Source organism: Narcine bancroftii, chromosome 10, assembly GCF_036971445.1.
Source record: "Narcine bancroftii isolate sNarBan1 chromosome 10, sNarBan1.hap1, whole genome shotgun sequence".
Classification (NCBI taxonomy): Eukaryota; Metazoa; Chordata; class Chondrichthyes; order Torpediniformes; family Narcinidae; genus Narcine; species Narcine bancroftii.
Window position 1 is genome coordinate 53,893,699 of NC_091478.1, and position 27,611 is coordinate 53,921,309.

General features: G+C 39.0%; 1 protein-coding gene across 1 annotated transcript in view; it reads right to left on the minus strand.

Annotated features, from left to right (window-relative positions):
* hydin (HYDIN axonemal central pair apparatus protein) overlaps positions 1 to 27,611 on the minus strand; it is a 1,560,590-nt gene that overhangs the window by 900,795 nt on the left and 632,184 nt on the right. The window lies entirely within an intron of this gene.

Below are 27,611 nucleotides of genomic sequence, written 5' to 3' on the forward strand. Positions count from 1 at the left end.
CTCATACAGCTCAAGGTAAGTTCAATAATTGGGACATCCTTGTTACTCATACAGCTCAAGGTAAGTTCAATAATTGGGACATCCTTATTTCTCATACAGCTCAGGGTAAGTTCAATCACTGGGACATCCTTATTACTGATACAGCTCAAGGTAAGTTCAATAATTGGGACATCCTTATCACTCATACAGCTCAAGTTAAGTTCAATAACTTGGACATCCTTATTACTCATACAGCTCAGGGTAAGTTCAATAACTGGGACATCCTTATTACTCATACAGCTCAGGGTAAGTTCAATAACTGGGACATCCTTATTACTCATACAGCTCAGGGTAAGTTCAATAACTGGGATATCCTTATTACTCATACAGCTCAGGGTAAGTTCAATCACTGGGACATCCTTATTACTCATACAGCTCAGGGTAAGTTCAATAAATGGGACATCCTTATTACTCATACAGCTCAGGGTAAGTTCAATAACTGGGACATCCTTATTACTCATACAGCTCAGGGTAAGTTCAATAACTGGGACATCCTTATTACTCATACAGCTCAGGGTAAGTTCAATAACTGGGACATCCTTATTAGTCATACAGCTCAGGGTAAGTTCAATAACTGGGACATCCTTATTACTCATACAGCTCAGGGTAAGTTCAATAACTGGCACATCCTTATTACTCATACAGCTCAGGGTAAGTTCAATAACTGGCACATCCTTATTACTCATACAGCTCAGGATAAGTTCAATCACTGGGACATCCTTATTACTCATACAGCTCAGGGTAAGTTCAATAACTGGCACATCCTTATTACTCATACAGCTCACGGTAAGTTCAATAACTGGCATATCCTTATTACTCATACAGCTGAGGGTAAGTTCAATAACTGGCACATCCTTATTACTCAAACAGCTCAGGGTCAGTTCAATAACTGGCACATCTTTATTACTCATACAGCTCAGGGTAAGTTCAATAATTGGGACATCTTTATTACTCATACAGCTCAAGGTAAGTTCAATAATTGGGACATCCTTATTACTCATACAGCTCAGGGTAAGTTCAACCACTGGGACATCCTTATTACTCATACATCTCAAGGTAAGTTCAATAATTGGGACATCCTTATTACTCATACAGCTCAGGGTAAGTTCAATCACTGGGACATCCTTATTACTCGTACAGCTCAAGGTAAGTTCAATAATTTGGACATTCTTATTACTCATACAGCTCAGGGTAAGTTCAATCACTGGGACATCCTTATTACTCATACAGCTCAAGGTAAGTTCAATAATTGGGACATCCTTGTTACTCATACAGCTCAAGGTAAGTTCAATAATTGGGACATCCTTATTTCTCACACAGCTCAGGGTAAGTTCAATCACTGGGACATCCTTATTACTGATACAGCTCAAGGTAAGTTCAATAATTGGGACATCCTTATCACTCATACAGCTCAAGTTAAGTTCAATAACTTGGACATCCTTATTACTCATACAGCTCAGGGTAAGTTCAATAACTGGGACATCCTTATTACTAATACAGCTCAGGGTAAGTTCAATAACTGGGACATCCTTATTACTCATACAGCTCAGGGTAAGTTCAATAACTGGGATATCCTTATTACTCATACAGCTCAGGGTAAGTTCAATCACTGGGACATCCTTATTACTCATACAGCTCAGGGTAAGTTCAATAACTGGGACATCCTTATTACTCATACAGCTCAGGGTAAGTTCAATAACTGGGACATCCTTATTACTCATACAGCTCAGGGTAAGTTCAATAACTGGGACATCCTTATTACTCATACAGCTCAGGGTAAGTTCAATAACTGGGACATCCTTATTACTCATACAGCTCAGGGTAAGTTCAATAACTGGGACATCCTTATTGCTCATACACCTCAGGGTAAGTTCAATCACTGGGACATCCTTATTACTCATACAGCTCAGGGTAAGTTCAATACCTGGGACATCCTTATTACTCATACAGCTCAGGGTAAGTTCAATAACTGGGACATCCTTATTACTCATACAGCTCAGGGAAAGTTCAATAACTGGGACATCCTTATTACTTATACAGCTCAGGGAAAGTTCAATCACTGGGACATCCTTATTACTCATACAGCTCAGGGTAAGTTCAATAACTGGGACATCCTTATTACTCATACAGCTCAGGGTAAGTTCAATAACTGGGACATCCTTATTACTCATACAGCTCAGGGTAAGTTCGATAACTGGGACATCCTTATTACTCATACAGCTCAGGGTAAGTTCAATCACTGGGACATCCTTATTACTCATACAGCTCAGGGCAAGTTCAATAACTGGGACATCCTTATTACTCATACAGCTCAGGGTAAGTTGAATAACTGGGACATCTTTATTACTCATACAGGTCAGGGAAAGTTCAATCACTGGGACATCCTTATTACTCATACAGCTCAGGGTAAGTTCAATCACTGGGACATCCTCATTACTCATACAGCTCAGGGTAAGTTCAATAACTGGGACATACTTATTACTCATACAGCTCAGGGTAAGTTCAATAACTGGGACATCCTTATTACTCATACAGCTCAGGGTAAGTTCAATCACTGGGACATCCTTATTACTCATACAGCTCAGGGTAAGTTCAATAACTGGGACATCCTTATTACTCATACAGCTCAGGGTAAGTTCAATAACTGAGATATCCTTATTACTCATACAGCTCAGGGTAAGTTCAATAACTGGGACATCCTTATTACTCATACAGCTCAGGGTAAGTTCAATAACTGGGACATCCTTATTACTCATACAGCTCAGGGTAAGTTCAATCACTGGGACATCCTTATCACTCATACAGCTCAGGGTAAGTTCAATAACTGGGACATCCTTATTACTCATACAGCTCAGCGTAAGTTCAATAACTGGGACATCCTTATTAGTCATACAGCTCAGGGTAAGTTCAATAACTAGGACATCCTTATTACACATACAGCTCAAGTTAAGTTCAATAACTTGGACATCCTTATTACTCATACAGCTCAGGGTATGTTCAATAACTGGGACATCCTTATTACTCATACAGCTCAGGATAAGTTTAATCAGTGGGACATCCTTATTACTCATACAGCTCAAGGTAGGTTCAATCACTGGGACATCATTATTACTCATACAGCTCAAGGTAAGTTCAATCACTGGGACATTCTTATTACTCATACAACTCAAGGTAAGTTCAATAATTGGGACATCCTTATTACTCATACAGCTCAGGGTAAGTTCAATAACTGGCACATCCTTATTACTCATACAGCTCAGGGTAAGTTCAATGACTGGGACATCCTTATTACTCATACAGCTCAAGGTAAGTTCAATAACTGGGACATCCTTATTACTCATACAGCTCAGGGTAAGTTCAATAACTGGCTCATCCTTATTACTCATACAGCTCACGGTAAGTTCAATAACTGGCACATCCTTATTACTCATACAGCTCAGGGTAAGTTCAACAACTTGGACATCCGTATTACTCATACAGCTCAGGGTAAGTTCAATAACTGGGACATCCTTATTACTCATACAGCTCAGGGTAAGTTCAATTACTGGGACATCCTTATTAGGCATACAGCTCAGGGTAAGTTCAATAACTAGGACATCCTTATTACTCATACAGCTCAAGTTAAGTTCAATAACTTGGACATCCTTATTACTCATACAGCTCAGGGTATGTTCAATAACTGGGACATCCTTATTACTCATACAACTCAGGATAAGTTTAATCAGTGGGACATCCTTATTACTCATACAGCTCAAGGTAGGTTCAATCACTGGGACATCATTATTACTCATACAGCTCAAGGTAAGTTCAATCACTGGGACATTCTTATTACTCATACAACTCAAGGTAAGTTCAATAATTGGGACATCCTTATTACTCATACAGCTCAGGGTAAGTTCAATAACTGGCACATCCTTATTACTCATACAGCTCAGGGTAAGTTCAATGACTGGGACATCCTTATTACTCATACAGCTCAAGGTAAGTTCAATAACTGGGACATCCTTATTACTCATACAGCTCAGGGTAAGTTCAATAACTGGCACATCCTTATTACTCATACAGCTCAGGGTAAGTTCAATAACTGGCACATCCTTATTACTCATACAGCTCAGGGTAAGTTCATTAACTGGCACATCCTTATTACTCATACAGCTCAGGGTAAGTTCAATAACTGGCATATCCTTATTACTCATACAGCTGAGGGTAAGTTCAATAACTGGCACATCCTTATTACTCAAACAGCTCAGGGTCAGTTCAATAACTGGCACATCTTTATTACTCATAGAGCTCAGGGTAAGTTCAATAATTGGGACATCTTTATTACTCATACAGCTCAAGGTAAGTTCAATAATTGGGACATCCTTATTACTAATACAGCTCAGGGTAAGTTCAATCACTGGGACATCCTTATGACTCATACAGCTCAAGGTAAGTTCAATAATTGGGACATCCTTATTACTCATACAGCTCAGGGTAAGTTCAATCACTGGGACATACTTATTACTCATACAGCTCAAGGTAAGTTCAATAATTGGGACATCCTTATTACTCATACAGCTCAGGGTAAGTTCAATAACTGGGACATCCTTATTAGTCATACAGCTCAGGGTAAGTTCAATAACTAGGACATCCTTATTACACATACAGCTCAAGTTAAGTTCAATAACTTGGACATCCTTATTACTCATACAGCTCAGGGTATGTTCAATAACTGGGACATCCTTATTACTCATACAGCTCAGGATAAGTTTAATCAGTGGGACATCCTTATTACTCATACAGCTCAAGGTAGGTTCAATCACTGGGACATCATTATTACTCATACAGCTCAAGGTAAGTTCAATCACTGGGACATTCTTATTACTCATACAACTCAAGGTAAGTTCAATAATTGGGACATCCTTATTACTCATACAGCTCAGGGTAAGTTCAATAACTGGCACATCCTTATTACTCATACAGCTCAGGGTAAGTTCAATGACTGGGACATCCTTATTACTCATACAGCTCAAGGTAAGTTCAATAACTGGGACATCCTTATTACTCATACAGCTCAGGGTAAGTTCAATAACTGGCTCATCCTTATTACTCATACAGCTCACGGTAAGTTCAATAACTGGGACATCCTTATTACTCATACAGCTCAAGGTAAGTTCAATAACTGGGACATCCTTATTACTCATACAGCTCAGGGTAAGTTCAATAATTGGGACATCCTTATTACTCATACAGCTCAGGGTAAGTTCAACCACTGGGACATCCTTATTACTCATACAGCTCAAGGTAAGTTCAATAATTGGGACATCCTTATTACTCATACAGCTCAGGGTAAGTTCAATCACTGGGACATCCTTATTACTCGTACAGCTCAAGGTAAGTTCAATAATTGGGACATTCTTATTACTCATACAGCTCAGGGTAAGTTCAATCACTGGGACATCCTTATTACTCATACAGCTCAAGGTAAGTTCAATAATTGGGACATCCTTGTTACTCATACAGCTCAAGGTAAGTTCAATAATTGGGACATCCTTATTTCTCACACAGCTCAGGGTAAGTTCAATCACTGGGACATCCTTATTACTGATACAGCTCAAGGTAAGTTCAATAATTGGGACATCCTTATCACTCATACAGCTCAAGTTAAGTTCAATAACTTGGACATCCTTATTACTCATACAGCTCAGGGTAAGTTCAATAACTGGGACATCCTTATTATTCATACAGCTCAGGGTAAGTTCAATAACTGGGACATCCTTATTACTCATACAGCTCAGGGTAAGTTCAATAACTGGGATATCCTTATTACTCATACAGCTCAGGGTAAGTTCAATCACTGGGACATCCTTATTACTCATACAGCTCAGGGTAATTTCAATAACTGGGACATCCTTATTACTCATACAGCTCAGGGTAAGTTCAATAACTGGGACATCCTTATTACTCATACAGCTCAGGGTAAGTTCAATAACTGGGACATCCTTATTACTCATACAGCTCAGGGTAAGTTCAATAACTGGGACATCCTTATTACTCATACAGCTCAGGGTAAGTTCAATAACTGGGACATCCTTATTGCTCATACACCTCAGGGTAAGTTCAATCACTGGGACATCCTTATTACTCATACAGCTCAGGGTAAGTTCAATACCTGGGACATCCTTATTACTCATACAGCTCAGGGTAAGTTCAATAACTGGGACATCCTTATTACTCATACAGCTCAGGGAAAGTTCAATAACTGGGACATCCTTATTACTTATACAGCTCAGGGAAAGTTCAATCACTGGGACATCCTTATTACTCATACAGCTCAGGGTAAGTTCAATAACTGGGACATCCTTATTACTCATACAGCTCAGGGTAAGTTCAATAACTGGGACATCCTTATTACTCATACAGCTCAGGGTAAGTTCGATAACTGGGACATCCTTATTACTCATACAGCTCAGGGTAAGTTCAATCACTGGGACATCCTTATTACTCATACAGCTCAGGGCAAGTTCAATAACTGGGACATCCTTATTACTCATACAGCTCAGGGTAAGTTGAATAACTGGGACATCTTTATTACTCATACAGGTCAGGGAAAGTTCAATCACTGGGACATCCTTATTACTCATACAGCTCAGGGTAAGTTCAATCACTGGGACATCCTCATTACTCATACAGCTCAGGGTAAGTTCAATAACTGGGACATACTTATTACTCATACAGCTCAGGGTAAGTTCAATAACTGGGACATCCTTATTACTCATACAGCTCAGGGTAAGTTCAATCACTGGGACATCCTTATTACTCATACAGCTCAGGGTAAGTTCAATAACTGGGACATCCTTATTACTCATACAGCTCAGGGTAAGTTCAATAACTGAGATATCCTTATTACTCATACAGCTCAGGGTAAGTTCAATAACTGGGACATCCTTATTACTCATACAGCTCAGGGTAAGTTCAATAACTGGGACATCCTTATTACTCATACAGCTCAGGGTAAGTTCAATCACTGGGACATCCTTATCACTCATACAGCTCAGGGTAAGTTCAATAACTGGGACATCCTTATTACTCATACAGCTCAGGGTAAGTTCAATAACTGGGACATCCTTATTAGTCATACAGCTCAGGGTAAGTTCAATAACTAGGACATCCTTATTACACATACAGCTCAAGTTAAGTTCAATAACTTGGACATCCTTATTACTCATACAGCTCAGGGTATGTTCAATAACTGGGACATCCTTATTACTCATACAGCTCAGGATAAGTTTAATCAGTGGGACATCCTTATTACTCATACAGCTCAAGGTAGGTTCAATCACTGGGACATCATTATTACTCATACAGCTCAAGGTAAGTTCAATCACTGGGACATTCTTATTACTGATACAGCTCAAGGTAAGTTCAATAATTGGGACATCCTTATCACTCATACAGCTCAAGTTAAGTTCAATAACTTGGACATCCTTATTACTCATACAGCTCAGGGTAAGTTCAATAACTGGGACATCCTTATTACTCATACAGCTCAGGGTAAGTTCAATAACTGGGACATCCTTATTACTCATACAGCTCAGGGTAAGTTCAATAACTGGGATATCCTTATTACTCATACAGCTCAGGGTAAGTTCAATCACTGGGACATCCTTATTACTCATACAGCTCAGGGTAAGTTCAATAAATGGGACATCCTTATTACTCATACAGCTCAGGGTAAGTTCAATAACTGGGACATCCTTATTACTCATACAGCTCAGGGTAAGTTCAATAACTGGGACATCCTTATTACTCATACAGCTCAGGGTAAGATCAATAACTGGGACATCCTTATTAGTCATACAGCTCAGGGTAAGTTCAATAACTGGGACATCCTTATTACTCATACAGCTCAGGGTAAGTTCAATAACTAACACATCCTTATTACTCATACAGCTCAGGGTAAGTTCAATAACTGGCACATCCTTATTACTCATACAGCTCAGGATAAGTTCAATCACTGGGACATCCTTATTACTCATACAGCTCAGGGTAAGTTCAATAACTGGCACATCCTTATTACTCATACAGCTCACGGTAAGTTCAATAACTGGCATATCCTTATTACTCATACAGCTGAGGGTAAGTTCAATAACTGGCACATCCTTATTACTCAAACAGCTCAGGGTCAGTTCAATAACTGGCACATCTTTATTACTCATACAGCTCAGGGTAAGTTCAATAATTGGGACATCTTTATTACTCATACAGCTCAAGGTAAGTTCAATAATTGGGACATCCTTATTACTCATACAGCTCAGGGTAAGTTCAACCACTGGGACATCCTTATTACTCATACAGCTCAAGGTAAGTTCAATAATTGGGACATCCTTATTACTCATACAGCTCAGGGTAAGTTCAATCACTGGGACATCCTTATTACTCGTACAGCTCAAGGTAAGTTCAATAATTGGGACATTCTTATTACTCATACAGCTCAGGGTAAGTTCAATCACTGGGACATCCTTATTACTCATACAGCTCAAGGTAAGTTCAATAATTGGGACATCCTTGTTACTCATACAGCTCAAGGTAAGTTCAATAATTGGGACATCCTTATTTCTCACACAGCTCAGGGTAAGTTCAATCACTGGGACATCCTTATTACTGATACAGCTCAAGGTAAGTTCAATAATTGGGACATCCTTATCACTCATACAGCTCAAGTTAAGTTCAATAACTTGGACATCCTTATTACTGATACAGCTCAGGGTAAGTTCAATAACTGGGACATCCTTATTATTCATACAGCTCAGGGTAAGTTCAATAACTGGGACATCCTTATTACTCATACAGCTCAGGGTAAGTTCAATAACTGGGATATCCTTATTACTCATACAGCTCAGGGTAAGTTCAATCACTGGGACATCCTTATTACTCATACAGCTCAGGGTAAGTTCAATAACTGGGACATCCTTATTACTCATACAGCTCAGGGTAAGTTCAATAACTGGGACATCCTTATTACTCATACAGCTCAGGGTAAGTTCAATAACTGGGACATCCTTATTACTCATACAGCTCAGGGTAAGTTCAATAACTGGGACATCCTTATTACTCATACAGCTCAGGGTAAGTTCAATAACTGGGACATCCTTATTGCTCATACACCTCAGGGAAAGTTCAATCACTGGGACATCCTTATTACTCATACAGCTCAGGGTAAGTTCAATACCTGGGACATCCTTATTACTCATACAGCTCAGGGTAAGTTCAATAACTGGGACATCCTTATTACTCATACAGCTCAGGGAAAGTTCAATAACTGGGACATCCTTATTACTTATACAGCTCAGGGAAAGTTCAATCACTGGGACATCCTTATTACTCATACAGCTCAGGGTAAGTTCAATAACTGGGACATCCTTATTACTCATACAGCTCAGGGTAAGTTCAATAACTGGGACATCCTTATTACTCATACAGCTCAGGGTAAGTTCGATAACTGGGACATCCTTATTACTCATACAGCTCAGGGTAAGTTCAATCACTGGGACATCCTTATTACTCATACAGCTCAGGGCAAGTTCAATAACTGGGACATCCTTATTACTCATACAGCTCAGGGTAAGTTGAATAACTGGGACATCTTTATTACTCATACAGGTCAGGGAAAGTTCAATCACTGGGACATCCTTATTACTCATACAGCTCAGGGTAAGTTCAATCACTGGGACATCCTCATTACTCATACAGCTCAGGGTAAGTTCAATAACTGGGACATACTTATTACTCATACAGCTCAGGGTAAGTTCAATAACTGGGACATCCTTATTACTCATACAGCTCAGGGTAAGTTCAATCACTGGGACATCCTTATTACTCATACAGCTCAGGGTAAGTTCAATAACTGGGACATCCTTATTACTCATACAGCTCAGGGTAAGTTCAATAACTGAGATATCCTTATTACTCATACAGCTCAGGGTAAGTTCAATAACTGGGACATCCTTATTACTCATACAGCTCAGGGTAAGTTCAATAACTGGGACATCCTTATTACTCATACAGCTCAGGGTAAGTTCAATCACTGGGACATCCTTATCACTCATACAGCTCAGGGTAAGTTCAATAACTGGGACATCCTTATTACTCATACAGCTCAGGGTAAGTTCAATAACTGGGACATCCTTATTAGTCATACAGCTCAGGGTAAGTTCAATAACTAGGACATCCTTATTACACATACAGCTCAAGTTAAGTTCAATAACTTGGACATCCTTATTACTCATACAGCTCAGGGTATGTTCAATAACTGGGACATCCTTATTACTCATACAGCTCAGGATAAGTTTAATCAGTGGGACATCCTTATTACTCATACAGCTCAAGGTAGGTTCAATCACTGGGACATCATTATTACTCATACAGCTCAAGGTAAGTTCAATCACTGGGACATTCTTATTACTCATACAACTCAAGGTAAGTTCAATAATTGGGACATCCTTATTACTCATACAGCTCAGGGTAAGTTCAATAACTGGCACATCCTTATTACTCATACAGCTCAGGGTAAGTTCAATGACTGGGACATCCTTATTACTCATACAGCTCAAGGTAAGTTCAATAACTGGGACATCCTTATTACTCATACAGCTCAGGGTAAGTTCAATAACTGGCTCATCCTTATTACTCATACAGCTCACGGTAAGTTCAATAACTGGCACATCCTTATTACTCATACAGCTCAGGGTAAGTTCATTAACTGGCACATCCTTATTACTCATACAGCTCAGGGTAAGTTCAATAATAGGGACATCTTTATTACTCATACAGCTCAAGGTAAGTTCAATAATTGGGACATCCTTATTACTCATACAGCTCAGGGTAAGTTCAACCACTGGGACATCCTTATTACTCATACAGCTCAAGGTAAGTTCAATAATTGGGACATCCTTATTACTCATACAGCTCAGGGTAAGTTCAATCACTGGGACATCCTTATTACTCGTACAGCTCAAGGTAAGTTCAATAATTGGGACATTCTTATTACTCATACAGCTCAGGGTAAGTTCAATCACTGCGACATCCTTATTACTCATACAGCTCAAGGTAAGTTCAATAATTGGGACATCCTTGTTACTCATACAGCTCAAGGTAAGTTCAATAATTGGGACATCCTTATTTCTCACACAGCTCAGGGTAAGTTCAATCACTGGGACATCCTTATTACTGATACAGCTCAAGGTAAGTTCAATAATTGGGACATCCTTATCACTCATACAGCTCAAGTTAAGTTCAATAACTTGGACATCCTTATTACTCATACAGCTCAGGGTAAGTTCAATAACTGGGACATCCTTATTACTCATACAGCTCAGGGTAAGTTCAATAACTGGGACATCCTTATTACTCATACAGCTCAGGGTAAGTTCAATAACTGGGATATCCTTATTACTCATACAGCTCAGGGTAAGTTCAATCACTGGGACATCCTTATTACTCATACAGCTCAGGGTAAGTTCAATAACTGGGACATCCTTATTACTCATACAGCTCAGGGTAAGTTCAATAACTGGGACATCCTTATTACTCATACAGCTCAGGGTAAGTTCAATAACTGGGACATCCTTATTACTCATACAGCTCAGGGTAAGTTCAATAACTGGGACATCCTTATTACTCATACAGCTCAGGGTAAGTTCAATAACTGGGACATCCTTATCACTCATACAGCTCAGGGTAAGTTCAATAACTGGGACATCCTTATTACTCATACAGCTCAGGGTAAGTTCAATTACTGGGACATCCTTATTAGGCATACAGCTCAGGGTAAGTTCAATAACTAGGACATCCTTATTACTCATACAGCTCAAGTTAAGTTCAATAACTTGGACATCCTTATTACTCATACAGCTCAGGGTATGTTCAATAACTGGGACATCCTTATTACTCATACAACTCAGGATAAGTTTAATCAGTGGGACATCCTTATTACTCATACAGCTCAAGGTAGGTTCAATCACTGGGACATCATTATTACTCATACAGCTCAAGGTAAGTTCAATCACTGGGACATTCGTATTACTCATACAACTCAAGGTAAGTTCAATAATTGGGACATCCTTATTACTCATACAGCTCAGGGTAAGTTCAATAACTGGCACATCCTTATTACTCATACAGCTCAGGGTAAGTTCAATGACTGGGACATCCTTATTACTCATACAGCTCAAGGTAAGTTCAATAACTGGGACATCCTTATTACTCATACAGCTCAGGGTAAGTTCAATAACTGGCACATCCTTATTACTCATACAGCTCAGGGTAAGTTCAATAACTGGCACATCCTTATTACTCATACAGCTCAGGGTAAGTTCATTAACTGGCACATCCTTATTACTCATACAGCTCAGGGTAAGTTCAATAACTGGCATATCCTTATTACTCATACAGCTGAGGGTAAGTTCAATAACTGGCACATCCTTATTTCTCAAACAGCTCAGGGTCAGTTCAATAACTGGCACATCTTTATTACTCATAGAGCTCAGGGTAAGTTCAATAATTGGGACATCTTTATTACTCATACAGCTCAAGGTAAGTTCAATAATTGGGACATCCTTATTACTAATACAGCTCAGGGTAAGTTCAATCACTGGGACATCCTTATTACTCATACAGCTCAAGGTAAGTTCAATAATTGGGACATCCTTATTACTCATACAGCTCAGGGTAAGTTCAATCACTGGGACATACTTATTACTCATACAGCTCAAGGTAAGTACAATAATTGGGACATCCTTATTACTCATACAGCTCAAGGTAAGTTTAATAATTGGGACATCCTTATTAATCATACAGCACAGGGTAAGTTCAATCACTTGGACATCCTTATTACTGATACAGCTCAAGGTAAGTTCAATAATAGGGACATCCTTATCACTCATACAGCTCAAGTTAAGTTCAATAACTTGGACATCCTTATTACTCATACAGCTCAGGGTAAGTTCAATAACTGGGACATCCTTATTACTCATACAGCTCAGGGTAAGTTCAATAACTGGGAAATCCTTATTACTCATACAGCTCAGGGTAAGTTCAATAACTGGGACATCCTTATTACTCATACAGCTCAGGGTAAGTTCAATAACTGAGATATCCTTATAACTCATACAGCTCAGGGTAAGTTCAATAACTGGGACATCCTTATTACTCATACAGCTCAGGGTAAGTTCAATAACTGAGATATCCTTATTACTCATACAGCTCAGGGTAAGTTCAATAACTGGGACATCCTTATTACTCATACAGCTCAGGGTAAGTTCAATAACTGGGACATCCTTATTACTCATACAGCTCAGAATAAGTTCAATAACTGGGACATCCTTATTACTCATACAGCTCAGGGTAAGTTCAATAACTGGGACATCCTTATTACTCATACAGCTCAGGGTAAGTTCAATAACTGGGACATCCTTATTAGTCACACAGCTCAGGGTAAGTTCAATAACTAGGACATCCTTATTACTCATACAGCTCAAGGTAAGTTCAATAACTGGGACATCCTTATTACTCATACAGCTCAGGGTAAGTTCAATAACTGGCACATCCTTATTACTCATACAACTCAAGGTAAGTTCAATAATTGGGACATCCTTATTACTCATACAGCTCAGGGTAAGTTCAATAACTGGCACATCCTTATTACTCATACAGCTCAGGGTAAGCTCAATGACTGGGACATCCTTATTACTCATACAGCTCAAGGTAAGTTCAATAACTGGGACATCCTTATTACTCATACAGCTCAGGGTAAGTTCAATAACTGGCACATACTTATTACTCATACAGCTCAGGGTAAGTTCAATAACTGGCACATCCTTATTACTCATACAGCTCAGCGTAAGTTCAATAACTGGCACATCCTTATTACTCATACAGCTCAGGGTAAGTTCAATAACTGGCACATCCTTATTACTCATACAGCTCAGGGTAAGTTCAATAACTGGCATATCCTTATTACTCATACAGCTGAGGGTAAGTTCAATAACTGGCACATCCTTATTACTCAAACAGCTCAGGGTCAGTTCAATAACTGGCACATCTTTATTACTCATACAGCTCAGGGTAAGTTCAATAATTGGGACATCTTTATTACTCATACAGCTCAAGGTAAGTTCAATAATTGGGACATCCTTATTACTCATACAGCTCAGGGTAAGTTCAATCACTGGGACATTCTTAATACTCATACAGCTCAAGGTAAGTTCAATAATTGGGACATCCTTATTACTCATACAGCTCCGGGTAAGTTCAATCACTGGGACATCCTTATTACTCATACAGCTCAAGGTAAGTTCAATAATTGGGACATTCTTATTACTCATACAGCTCAGGGTAAGTTCAATCACTGGGACATCCTTATTACTCATACAGCTCAAGGTAAGTTCAATAATTGGGACATCCTTATTACTCATACAGCTCAAGGTAAGTTCAATAATTGGGACATCCTTATTACTCATACAGCTCAGGGTAAGTTCAATCACTGGGACATCCTTATTAATGATACAGCTCAATGTAAGTTCAATAATTGGGACATCCTTATCACTCATACAGCTCAAGTTAAGTTTAATAACTTGGACATCCTTATTACTCATACAGCTCAGGGTAAGTTCAATAACTGGGAATCCTTATTACTCATACAGCTCAGGGTAAGTTCAATAACTGGGACATCCTTATTACTCATACAGCTCAGGGTAAGTTCAATAACTGGGACATCCTTATTACTCATACAGCTCAGGGTAAGTTCAATCAGTGGGACATTCTTATTACTCATACAGCTCAGGGTAAGTTCAAAAAGTGGGACATCCTTATTACTCATACAGCTCAGGGTAAGTTCAATAACTGGGACATCCTTATTACTCATACAGCTCAGGGAAAGTTCAATAACTGGGACATACTTATTACTCATACAGCTCAGGGAAAGTTCAATCACTGGGACATCCTTATTACTCATACAGCTCAGGGTAAGTTCAATAACTGGGACATCCTTATTACTCATACAGCTCAGGGTAAGTTCAATAACTGGGACATCCTTATTACTCATACAGCTCAGGGTAAGTTCAATCACTGGGACATCCTTATCACTCATACAGCTCAGGGTAAGTTCAATAACTGGGACATCCTTATTACTCATACAGCTCAGGGTAAGTTCAATAACTGGGACATCCTTATTAGTCATACAGCTCAGGGTAAGTTCAATAACTAGGACATCCTTATTACACATACAGCTCAAGTTAAGTTCAATAACTTGGACATCCTTATTACTCATACAGCTCAGGGTATGTTCAATAACTGGGACATCCTTATTACTCATACAGCTCAGGATAAGTTTAATCAGTGGGACATCCTTATTACTCATACAGCTCAAGGTAGGTTCAATCACTGGGACATCATTATTACTCATACAGCTCAAGGTAAGTTCAATCACTGGGACATTCTTATTACTCATACAACTCAAGGTAAGTTCAATAATTGGGACATCCTTATTACTCATACAGCTCAGGGTAAGTTCAATAACTGGCACATCCTTATTACTCATACAGCTCAGGGTAAGTTCAATGACTGGGACATCCTTATTACTCATACAGCTCAAGGTAAGTTCAATAACTGGGACATCCTTATTACTCATACAGCTCAGGGTAAGTTCAATAACTGGCACATCCTTATTACTCATACAGCTCAGGATAAGTTCAATCACTGGGACATCCTTATTACTCATACAGCTCAAGGTAAGTTCAATCACTGGGACATTGTTATTACTCATACAACTCAAGGTAAGTTCAATAATTGGGACATCCTTATTACTCATACAGCTCAAGGTAACTTCAATAATTGGGACATCCTTATTACTCATACAGCTCAGGGTAAGTTCAATAACTGGCACATCCTTATTACTCATACAGCTCAGGGTAAGTTCAATGACTGGGACATCCTTATTACTCATACAGCTCAAGGTAAGTTCAATAACTGGGACATCCTTATTACTCATACAGCTCAGGGTAAGTTCAATAACTGGCACATCCTTATTACTCATACAGCTCAGGGTAAGTTCAATAACTGGCACATCCTTATTACTCATACAGCTCAGGGTAAGTTCAATAACTGGCACATCCTTATTACTCATACAGCTCAGGGTAAGTTCAATAACTGGCACATCCTTATTACTCATACAGCTCACGGTAAGTTCAATAACTGGCACATCCTTATTACTCATACAGCTCACGGTAAGTTCAATAACTGGCATATCCTTATTACTCATACAGCTGAGGGTAAGTTCCATCACTGGGACATCCTTATTACTCATACAGCTCAAGGTAAGTTCAATAATTGGGACATCCTTATTACTCATACAGCTCAGGGTAAGTTCAATCACTGGGACATACTTATTACTCATACAGCTCAAGGTAAGTTCAATAATTGGGACATCCTTATTACTCATACAGCTCAAGGTAAGTTTAATAATTGGGACATCCTTATTAATCATACAGCACAGGGTAAGTTCAATCACTGGGACATCCTTATTACTGATACAGCTCAAGGTAAGTTCAATAATAGGGACATCCTTATCACTCATACAGCTCAAGTTAAGTTCAATAACTTGGACATCCTTATTACTCATACAGCTCAGGGTAAGTTCAATAACTGGGACATCCTTATTACTCATACAGCTCAGGGTAAGTTCAATAACTGGGAAATCCTTATTACTCATACAGCTCAGGGTAAGTTCAATAACTGGGACATCCTTATTACTCATACAGCTCAGGGTAAGTTCAATAACTGAGATATCCTTATAACTCATACAGCTCAGGGTAAGTTCAATAACTGGGACATCCTTATTACTCATACAGCTCAGGGTAAGTTCAATAACTGAGATATCCTTATTACTCATACAGCTCAGGGTAAGTTCAATAACTGGGACATCCTTATTACTCATACAGCTCAGGGTAAGTTCAATAACTGGGACATCCTTATTACTCATACAGCTCAGAATAAGTTCAATAACTGGGACATCCTTATTACTCATACAGCTCAGGGTAAGTTCAATAACTGGGACATCCTTATGACTCATACAGCTCAGGGTAAGTTCAATAACTGGGACATCCTTATTAGTCACACAGCTCAGGGTAAGTTCAATAACTAGGACATCCTTATTACTCATACAGCTCAAGGTAAGTTCAATAACTGGGACATCCTTATTACTCATACAGCTCAGGGTAAGTTCAATAACTGGCACATCCTTATTACTCATACAACTCAAGGTAAGTTCAATAATTGGGACATCCTTATTACTCATACAGCTCAGGGTAAGTTCAATAACTGGCACATCCTTATTACTCATACAGCTCAGGGTAAGCTCAATGACTGGGACATCCTTATTACTCATACAGCTCAAGGTAAGTTCAATAACTGGGACATCCTTATTACTCATACAGCTCAGGGTAAGTTCAATAACTGGCACATACTTATTACTCATACAGCTCAGGGTAAGTTCAATAACTGGCACATCCTTATTACTCATACAGCTCAGCGTAAGTTCAATAACTGGCACATCCTTATTACTCATACAGCTCAGGGTAAGTTCAATAACTGGCACATCCTTATTACTCATACAGCTCAGGGTAAGTTCAATAACTGGCATATCCTTATTACTCATACAGCTGAGGGTAAGTTCAATAACTGGCACATCCTTATTACTCAAACAGCTCAGGGTCAGTTCAATAACTGGCACATCTTTATTACTCACACAGCTCAGGGTAAGTTCAATAATTGGGACATCTTTATTACTCATACAGCTCAAGGTAAGATCAATAATTGGGACATCCTTATTACTCATACAGCTCAGGGTAAGTTCAATCACTGGGACATTCTTAATACTCATACAGCTCAAGGTAAGTTCAATAATTGGGACATCCTTATTACTCATACAGCTCCGGGTAAGTTCAATCACTGGGACATCCTTATTACTCATACAGCTCAAGGTAAGTTCAATAATTGGGACATTCTTATTACTCATACAGCTCAGGGTAAGTTCAATCACTGGGACATCCTTATTACTCATACAGCTCAAGGTAAGTTCAATAATTGGGACATCCTTATTACTCATACAGCTCAAGGTAAGTTCAATAATTGGGACATCCTTATTACTCATACAGCTCAGGGTAAGTTCAATCACTGGGACATCCTTATTACTGATACAGCTCAATGTAAGTTCAATAATTGGGACATCCTTATCACTCATACAGCTCAAGTTAAGTTTAATAACTTGGACATCCTTATTACTCATACAGCTCAGGGTAAGTTCAATAACTGGGAATCCTTATTACTCATACAGCTCAGGGTAAGTTCAATAACTGGGACATCCTTATTACTCATACAGCTCTGGGTAAGTTCAATAACTGGAACATCCTTATTACTCAGACAGCTCAGGGTAAGTTCAATAACTGGGACATCCTTATTACTCATACAGCTCAGGGTAAGTTCAATAACTGGGACATCCTTATTACTCATACAGCTCAGGGTAAGTTCAATCACTGGGACATTCTTATTACTCATACAGCTCAGGGTAAGTTCAAAAAGTGGGACATCCTTATTACTCATACAGCTCAGGGTAAGTTCAATAACTGGGACATCCTTATTACTCATACAGCTCAGGGAAAGTTCAATAACTGGGACATACTTATTACTCATACAGCTCAGGGAAAGTTCAATCACTGGGACATCCTTATTACTCATACAGCTCAGGGTAAGTTCAATAACTGGGACATCCTTATTACTCATACAGCTCAGGGTAAGTTCAATAACTGAGATATCCTTATAACTCATACAGCTCAGGGTAAGTTCAATAACTGGGACATCCTTATTACTCATACAGCTCAGGGTAAGTTCAATAACTGAGATATCCTTATTACTCATACAGCTCAGGGTAAGTTCAATAACTGGGACATCCTTATTACTCATACAGCTCAGGGTAAGTTCAATAACTGGGACATCCTTATTACTCATACAGCTCAGAATAAGTTCAATAACTGGGACATCCTTATTACTCATACAGCTCAGGGTAAGTTCAATAACTGGGACATCCTTATGACTCATACAGCTCAGGGTAAGTTCAATAACTGGGACATCCTTATTAGTCACACAGCTCAGGGTAAGTTCAATAACTAGGACATCCTTATTACTCATACAGCTCAAGGTAAGTTCAATAACTGGGACATCCTTATTACTCATACAGCTCAGGGTAAGTTCAATAACTGGCACATCCTTATTACTCATACAACTCAAGGTAAGTTCAATAATTGGGACATCCTTATTACTCATACAGCTCAGGGTAAGTTCAATAACTGGCACATCCTTATTACTCATACAGCTCAGGGTAAGCTCAATGACTGGGACATCCTTATTACTCATACAGCTCAAGGTAAGTTCAATAACTGGGACATCCTTATTACTCATACAGCTCAGGGTAAGTTCAATAACTGGCACATACTTATTACTCATACAGCTCAGGGTAAGTTCAATAACTGGCACATCCTTATTACTCATACAGCTCAGCGTAAGTTCAATAACTGGCACATCCTTATTACTCATACAGCTCAGGGTAAGTTCAATAACTGGCACATCCTTATTACTCATACAGCTCAGGGTAAGTTCAATAACTGGCATATCCTTATTACTCATACAGCTGAGGGTAAGTTCAATAACTGGCACATCCTTATTACTCAAACAGCTCAGGGTCAGTTCAATAACTGGCACATCTTTATTACTCACACAGCTCAGGGTAAGTTCAATAATTGGGACATCTTTATTACTCATACAGCTCAAGGTAAGTTCAATAATTGGGACATCCTTATTACTCATACAGCTCAGGGTAAGTTCAATCACTGGGACATTCTTAATACTCATACAGCTCAAGGTAAGTTCAATAATTGGGACATCCTTATTACTCATACAGCTCCGGGTAAGTTCAATCACTGGGACATCCTTATTACTCATACAGCTCAAGGTAAGTTCAATAATTGTGACATTCTTATTACTCATACAGCTCAGGGTAAGTTCAATCACTGGGACATCCTTATTACTCATACAGCTCAAGGTAAGTTCAATAATTGGGACATCCTTATTACTCATACAGCTCAAGGTAAGTTCAATAATTGGGACATCCTTATTACTCATACAGCTCAGGGTAAGTTCAATCACTGGGACATCCTTATTACTGATACAGCTCAATGTAAGTTCAATAATTGGGACATCCTTATCACTCATACAGCTCAAGTTAAGTTTAATAACTTGGACATCCTTATTACTCATACAGCTCAGGGTAAGTTCAATAACTGGGAATCCTTATTACTCATACAGCTCAGGGTAAGTTCAATAACTGGGACATCCTTATTACTCATACAGCTCTGGGTAAGTTCAATAACTGGAACATCCTTATTACTCAGACAGCTCAGGGTAAGTTCAATAACTGGGACATCCTTATTACTCATACAGCTCAGGGTAAGTTCAATAACTGGGACATCCTTATTACTCATACAGCTCAGGGTAAGTTCAATCACTGGGACATTCTTATTACTCATACAGCTCAGGGTAAGTTCAAAAAGTGGGACATCCTTATTACTCATACAGCTCAGGGTAAGTTCAATAACTGGGACATCCTTATTACTCATACAGCTCAGGGAAAGTTCAATAACTGGGACATACTTATTACTCATACAGCTCAGGGAAAGTTCAATCACTGGGACATCCTTATTACTCATACAGCTCAGGGTAAGTTCAATAACTGGGACATCCTTATTACTCATACAGCTCAGGGTAAGTTCAATAACTGGGACATCCTTATTACTCATACAGCTCAGGGTAAGTTCAATCACTGGGACATCCTTATCACTCATACAGCTCAGGGTAAGTTCAATAACTGGGACATCCTTATTACTCATACAGCTCAGGGTAAGTTCAATAACTGGGACATCCTTATTAGTCATACAGCTCAGGGTAAGTTCAATAACTAGGACATCCTTATTACACATACAGCTCAAGTTAAGTTCAATAACTTGGACATCCTTATTACTCATACAGCTCAGGGTATGTTCAATAACTGGGACATCCTTATTACTCATACAGCTCAGGATAAGTTTAATCAGTGGGACATCCTTATTACTCATACAGCTCAAGGTAGGTTCAATCACTGGGACATCATTATTACTCATACAGCTCAAGGTAAGTTCAATCACTGGGACATTCTTATTACTCATACAACTCAAGGTAAGTTCAATAATTGGGACATCCTTATTACTCATACAGCTCAGGGTAAGTTCAATAACTGGCACATCCTTATTACTCATACAGCTCAGGGTAAGTTCAATGACTGGGACATCCTTATTACTCATACAGCTCAAGGTAAGTTCAATAACTGGGACATCCTTATTACTCATACAGCTCAGGGTAAGTTCAATAACTGGCACATCCTTATTACTCATACAGCTCAGGATAAGTTCAATCACTGGGACATCCTTATTACTCATACAGCTCAAGGTAAGTTCAATCACTGGGACATTGTTATTACTCATACAACTCAAGGTAAGTTCAATAATTGGGACATCCTTATTACTCATACAGCTCAAGGTAACTTCAATAATTGGGACATCCTTATTACTCATACAGCTCAGGGTAAGTTCAATAACTGGCACATCCTTATTACTCATACAGCTCAGGGTAAGTTCAATGACTGGGACATCCTTATTACTCATACAGCTCAAGGTAAGTTCAATAACTGGGACATCCTTATTACTCATACAGCTCAGGGTAAGTTCAATAACTGGCACATCCTTATTACTCATACAGCTCAGGGTAAGTTCAATAACTGGCACATCCTTATTACTCATACAGCTCAGGGTAAGTTCAATAACTGGCACATCCTTATTACTCATACAGCTCAGGGTAAGTTCAATAACTGGCACATCCTTATTACTCATACAGCTCACGGTAAGTTCAATAACTGGCATATCCTTATTACTCATACAGCTGAGGGTAAGTTCAATAACTGGCACATCCTTATTACTCAAACAGCTCAGGGTCAGTTCAATAACTGGCACATCTTTATTACTCATACAGCTCAGGGTAAGTTCAATAATTGGGACATCTTTATTACTCATACAGCTCAAGGTAAGTTCAATAATTGGGACATCCTTATTACTCATACAGCTCAGGGTAAGTTCAACCACTGGGACATCCTTATTACTCATACAGCTCAAGGTAAGTTCAATAATTGGGACATCCTTATTACTCATACAGCTCAGGGTAAGTTCAATCACTGGGACATCCTTATTACTCGTACAGCTCAAGGTAAGTTCAATAATTGGGACATTCTTATTACTCATACAGCTCAGGGTAAGTTCAATCACTGGGACATCCTTATTACTCATACAGCTCAAGGTAAGTTCAATAATTGGGACATCCTTGTTACTCATACAGCTCAAGGTAAGTTCAATATTTGGGACATCCTTATTTCTCATACAGCTCAGGGTAAGTTCAATCACTGGGACATCCTTATTACTGATTCAGCTCAAGGTAAGTTCAATAATTGGGACATCCTTATCACTCATACAGCTCAAGTTAAGTTCAATAACTTGGACATCCTTATTACTCATACAGCTCAGGGTAAGTTCAATAACTGGGACATCCTTATTACTCATACAGCTCAGGGTAAGTTCAATCACTGGGACATCCTTATCACTCATACAGCTCAGGGTAAGTTCAATAACTGGGACATCCTTATTACTCATACAGCTCAGGGTAAGTTCAATAAATGGGACATCCTTATTACTCATACAGCTCAGGGTAAGTTCAATAACTGGGACATCCTTATTACTCATACAGCTCAGGGTAAGTTCAATAACTGGGACATCCTTATTACTCATACAGCTCAGGGTAAGTTCAATAACTGGGACATCCTTATTAGTCATACAGCTCAGGGTAAGTTCAATAACTGGGACATCCTTATTACTCATACAGCTCAGGGTAAGTTCAATAACTGGCACATCCTTATTACTCATACAGCTCAGGGTAAGTTCAATAACTGGCACATCCTTATTACTCATACAGCTCAGGATAAGTTCAATCACAGGGACATCCTTATTACTCATACAGGTCAGGGTAAGTTCAATAACTGGCACATCCTTATTACTCATACAGCTCACGGTAAGTTCAATAACTGGCATATCCTTATTACTCATACAGCTGAGGGTAAGTTCAATAACTGGCACATCCTTATTACTCAAACAGCTCAGGGTCAGTTCAATAACTGGCACATCTTTATTACTCATACAGCTCAGGGTAAGTTCAATAATTGGGACATCTTTATTACTCATACAGCTCAAGGTAAGTTCAATAATTGGGACATCCTTATTACTCATACAGCTCAGGGTAAGTTCAACCACTGGGACATCCTTATTACTCATACAGCTCAAGGTAAGTTCAATAATTGGGACATCCTTATTACTCATACAGCTCAGGGTAAGTTCAATCACTGGGACATCCTTATTACTCGTACAGCTCAAGGTAAGTTCAATAATTGGGACATTCTTATTACTCATACAGCTCAGGGTAAGTTCAATCACTGGGACATCCTTATTACTCATACAGCTCAAGGTAAGTTCAATAATTGGGACATCCTTGTTACTCATACAGCTCAAGGTAAGTTCAATAATTGGGACATCCTTATTTCTCACACAGCTCAGGGTAAGTTCAATCACTGGGACATCCTTATTACTGATACAGCTCAAGGTAAGTTCAATAATTGGGACATCCTTATCACTCATACAGCTCAAGTTAAGTTCAATAACTTGGACATCCTTATTACTCATACAGCTCAGGGTAAGTTCAATAACTGGGACATCCTTATTACTCATACAGCTCAGGGTAAGTTCAATAACTGGGACATCCTTATTACTCATACAGCTCAGGGTAAGTTCAATAACTGGGATATCCTTATTACTCATACAGCTCAGGGTAAGTTCAATCACTGGGACATCCTTATTACTCATACAGCTCAGGGTAAGTTCAATAACTGGGACATCCTTATTACTCATACAGCTCAGGGTAAGTTCAATAACTGGGACATCCTTATTACTCATACAGCTCAGGGTAAGTTCAATAACTGGGACATCCTTATTACTCATACAGCTCAGGGTAAGTTCAATAACTGGGACATCCTTATTACTCATACAGCTCAGGGTAAGTTCAATAACTGGGACATCCTTATTGCTCATACACCTCAGGGTAAGTTCAATCACTGGGACATCCTTATTACTCATACAGCTCAGGGTAAGTTCAATACCTGGGACATCCTTATTACTCATACAGCTCAGGGTAAGTTCAATAACTGGGACATCCTTATTACTCATACAGCTCAGGGAAAGTTCAATAACTGGGACATCCTTATTACTTATACAGCTCAAGGTAAGTTCAATCACTGGGACATCCTTATTACTCATACAGCTCAGGGTAAGTTCAATAACTGGGACATCCTTATTACTCATACAGCTCAGGGTAAGTTCAATAACTGGGACATCCTTATTACTCATACAGCTCAGGGTAAGTTCGATAACTGGGACATCCTTATTACTCATACAGCTCAGGGTAAGTTCAATCACTGGGACATCCTTATTACTCATACAGCTCAGGGCAAGTTCAATAACTGGGACATCCTTATTACTCATACAGCTCAGGGTAAGTTGAATAACTGGGACATCTTTATTACTCATACAGGTCAGGGAAAGTTCAATCACTGGGACATCCTTATTACTCATACAGCTCAGGGTAAGTTCAATTACTGGGACATCCTCATTACTCATACAGCTCAGGGTAAGTTCAATAACTGGGACATACTTATTACTCATACAGCTCAGGGTAAGTTCAATAACTGGGACATCCTTATTACTCATACAGCTCAGGGTAAGTTCAATCACTGGGACATCCTTATTACTCATACAGCTCAGGGTAAGTTCAATAACTGGGACATCCTTATTACTCATACAGCTCAGGGTAAGTTCAATAACTGAGATATCCTTATTACTCATACAGCTCAGGGTAAGTTCAATAACTGGGACATCCTTATTACTCATACAGCTCAGGGTAAGTTCAATCACTGGGACATCCTTATCACTCATACAGCTCAGGGTAAGTTCAATAACTGGGACATCCTTATTACTCATACAGCTCAGGGTAAGTTCAATAACTGTGACATCCTTATTAGTCATACAGCTCAGGGTAAGTTCAATAACTAGGACATCCTTATTACACATACAGCTCAAGTTAAGTTCAATAACTTGGACATCCTTATTACTCATACAGCTCAGGGTATGTTCAATAACTGGGACATCCTTATTACTCATACAGCTCAGGATAAGTTTAATCAGTGGGACATCCTTATTACTCATACAGCTCAAGGTAGGTTCAATCACTGGGACATCATTATTACTCATACAGCTCAAGGTAAGTTCAATCACTGGGACATTCTTATTACTCATACAACTCAAGGTAAGTTCAATAATTGGGACATCCTTATTACTCATACAGCTCAGGGTAAGTTCAATAACTGGCACATCCTTATTACTCATACAGCTCAGGGTAAGTTCAATGACTGGGACATCCTTATTACTCATACAGCTCAGGGTAAGTTCATTAACTGGCACATCCTTATTACTCATCGAGCTCAGGGTAAGTTCAATAATAGGGACATCTTTATTACTCATACAGCTCAAGGTAAGTTCAATAATTGGGACATCCTTATTACTCATACAGCTCAGGGTAAGTTCAACCACTGGGACATCCTTATTACTCATACAGCTCAAGGTAAGTTCAATAATTGGGACATCCTTATTACTCATACAGCTCAAGGTAAGTTTAATAATTGGGACATCCTTATTAATCATACAGCACAGGGTAAGTTCAATCACTGGGACATCCTTATTACTGATACAGCTCAAGGTAAGTTCAATAATAGGGACATCCTTATCACTCATACAGCTCAAGTTAAGTTCAATAACTTGGACATCCTTATTACTCATACAGCTCAGGGTAAGTTCAATAACTGGGACATCCTTATTACTCATACAGCTCAGGGTAAGTTCAATAACTGGGAAATCCTTATTACTCATACAGCTCAGGGTAAGTTCAATAACTGGGACATCCTTATTACTCATACAGCTCAGGGTAAGTTCAATAACTGAGATATCCTTATAACTCATACAGCTCAGGGTAAGTTCAATAACTGGGACATCCTTATTACTCATACAGCTCAGGGTAAGTTCAATAACTGAGATATCCTTATTACTCATACAGCTCAGGGTAAGTTCAATAACTGGGACATCCTTATTACTCATACAGCTCAGGGTAAGTTCAATAACTGGGACATCCTTATTACTCATACAGCTCAGAATAAGTTCAATAACTGGGACATCCTTATTACTCATACAGCTCAGGGTAAGTTCAATAACTGGGACATCCTTATGACTCATACAGCTCAGGGTAAGTTCAATAACTGGGACATCCTTATTAGTCACACAGCTCAGGGTAAGTTCAATAACTAGGACATCCTTATTACTCATACAGCTCAAGGTAAGTTCAATAACTGGGACATCCTTATTACTCATACAGCTCAGGGTAAGTTCAATAACTGGCACATCCTTATTACTCATACAACTCAAGGTAAGTTCAATAATTGGGACATCCTTATTACTCATACAGCTCAGGGTAAGTTCAATAACTGGCACATCCTTATTACTCATACAGCTCAGGGTAAGCTCAATGACTGGGACATCCTTATTACTCATACAGCTCAAGGTAAGTTCAATAACTGGGACATCCTTATTACTCATACAGCTCAGGGTAAGTTCAATAACTGGCACATACTTATTACTCATACAGCTCAGGGTAAGTTCAATAACTGGCACATCCTTATTACTCATACAGCTCAGCGTAAGTTCAATAACTGGCACATCCTTATTACTCATACAGCTCAGGGTAAGTTCAATAACTGGCACATCCTTATTACTCATACAGCTCAGGGTAAGTTCAATAACTGGCATATCCTTATTACTCATACAGCTGAGGGTAAGTTCAATAACTGGCACATCCTTATTACTCAAACAGCTCAGGGTCAGTTCAATAACTGGCACATCTTTATTACTCACACAGCTCAGGGTAAGTTCAATAATTGGGACATCTTTATTACTCATACAGCTCAAGGTAAGTTCAATAATTGGGACATCCTTATTACTAATACAGCTCAGGGTAAGTTCAATCACTGGGACATTCTTAATACTCATACAGCTCAAGGTAAGTTCAATAATTGGGACATCCTTATTACTCATACAGCTCCGGGTAAGTTCAATCACTGGGACATCCTTATTACTCATACAGCTCAAGGTAAGTTCAATAATTGGGACATTCTTATTACTCATACAGCTCAGGGTAAGTTCAATCACTGGGACATCCTTATTACTCATACAGCTCAAGGTAAGTTCAATAAT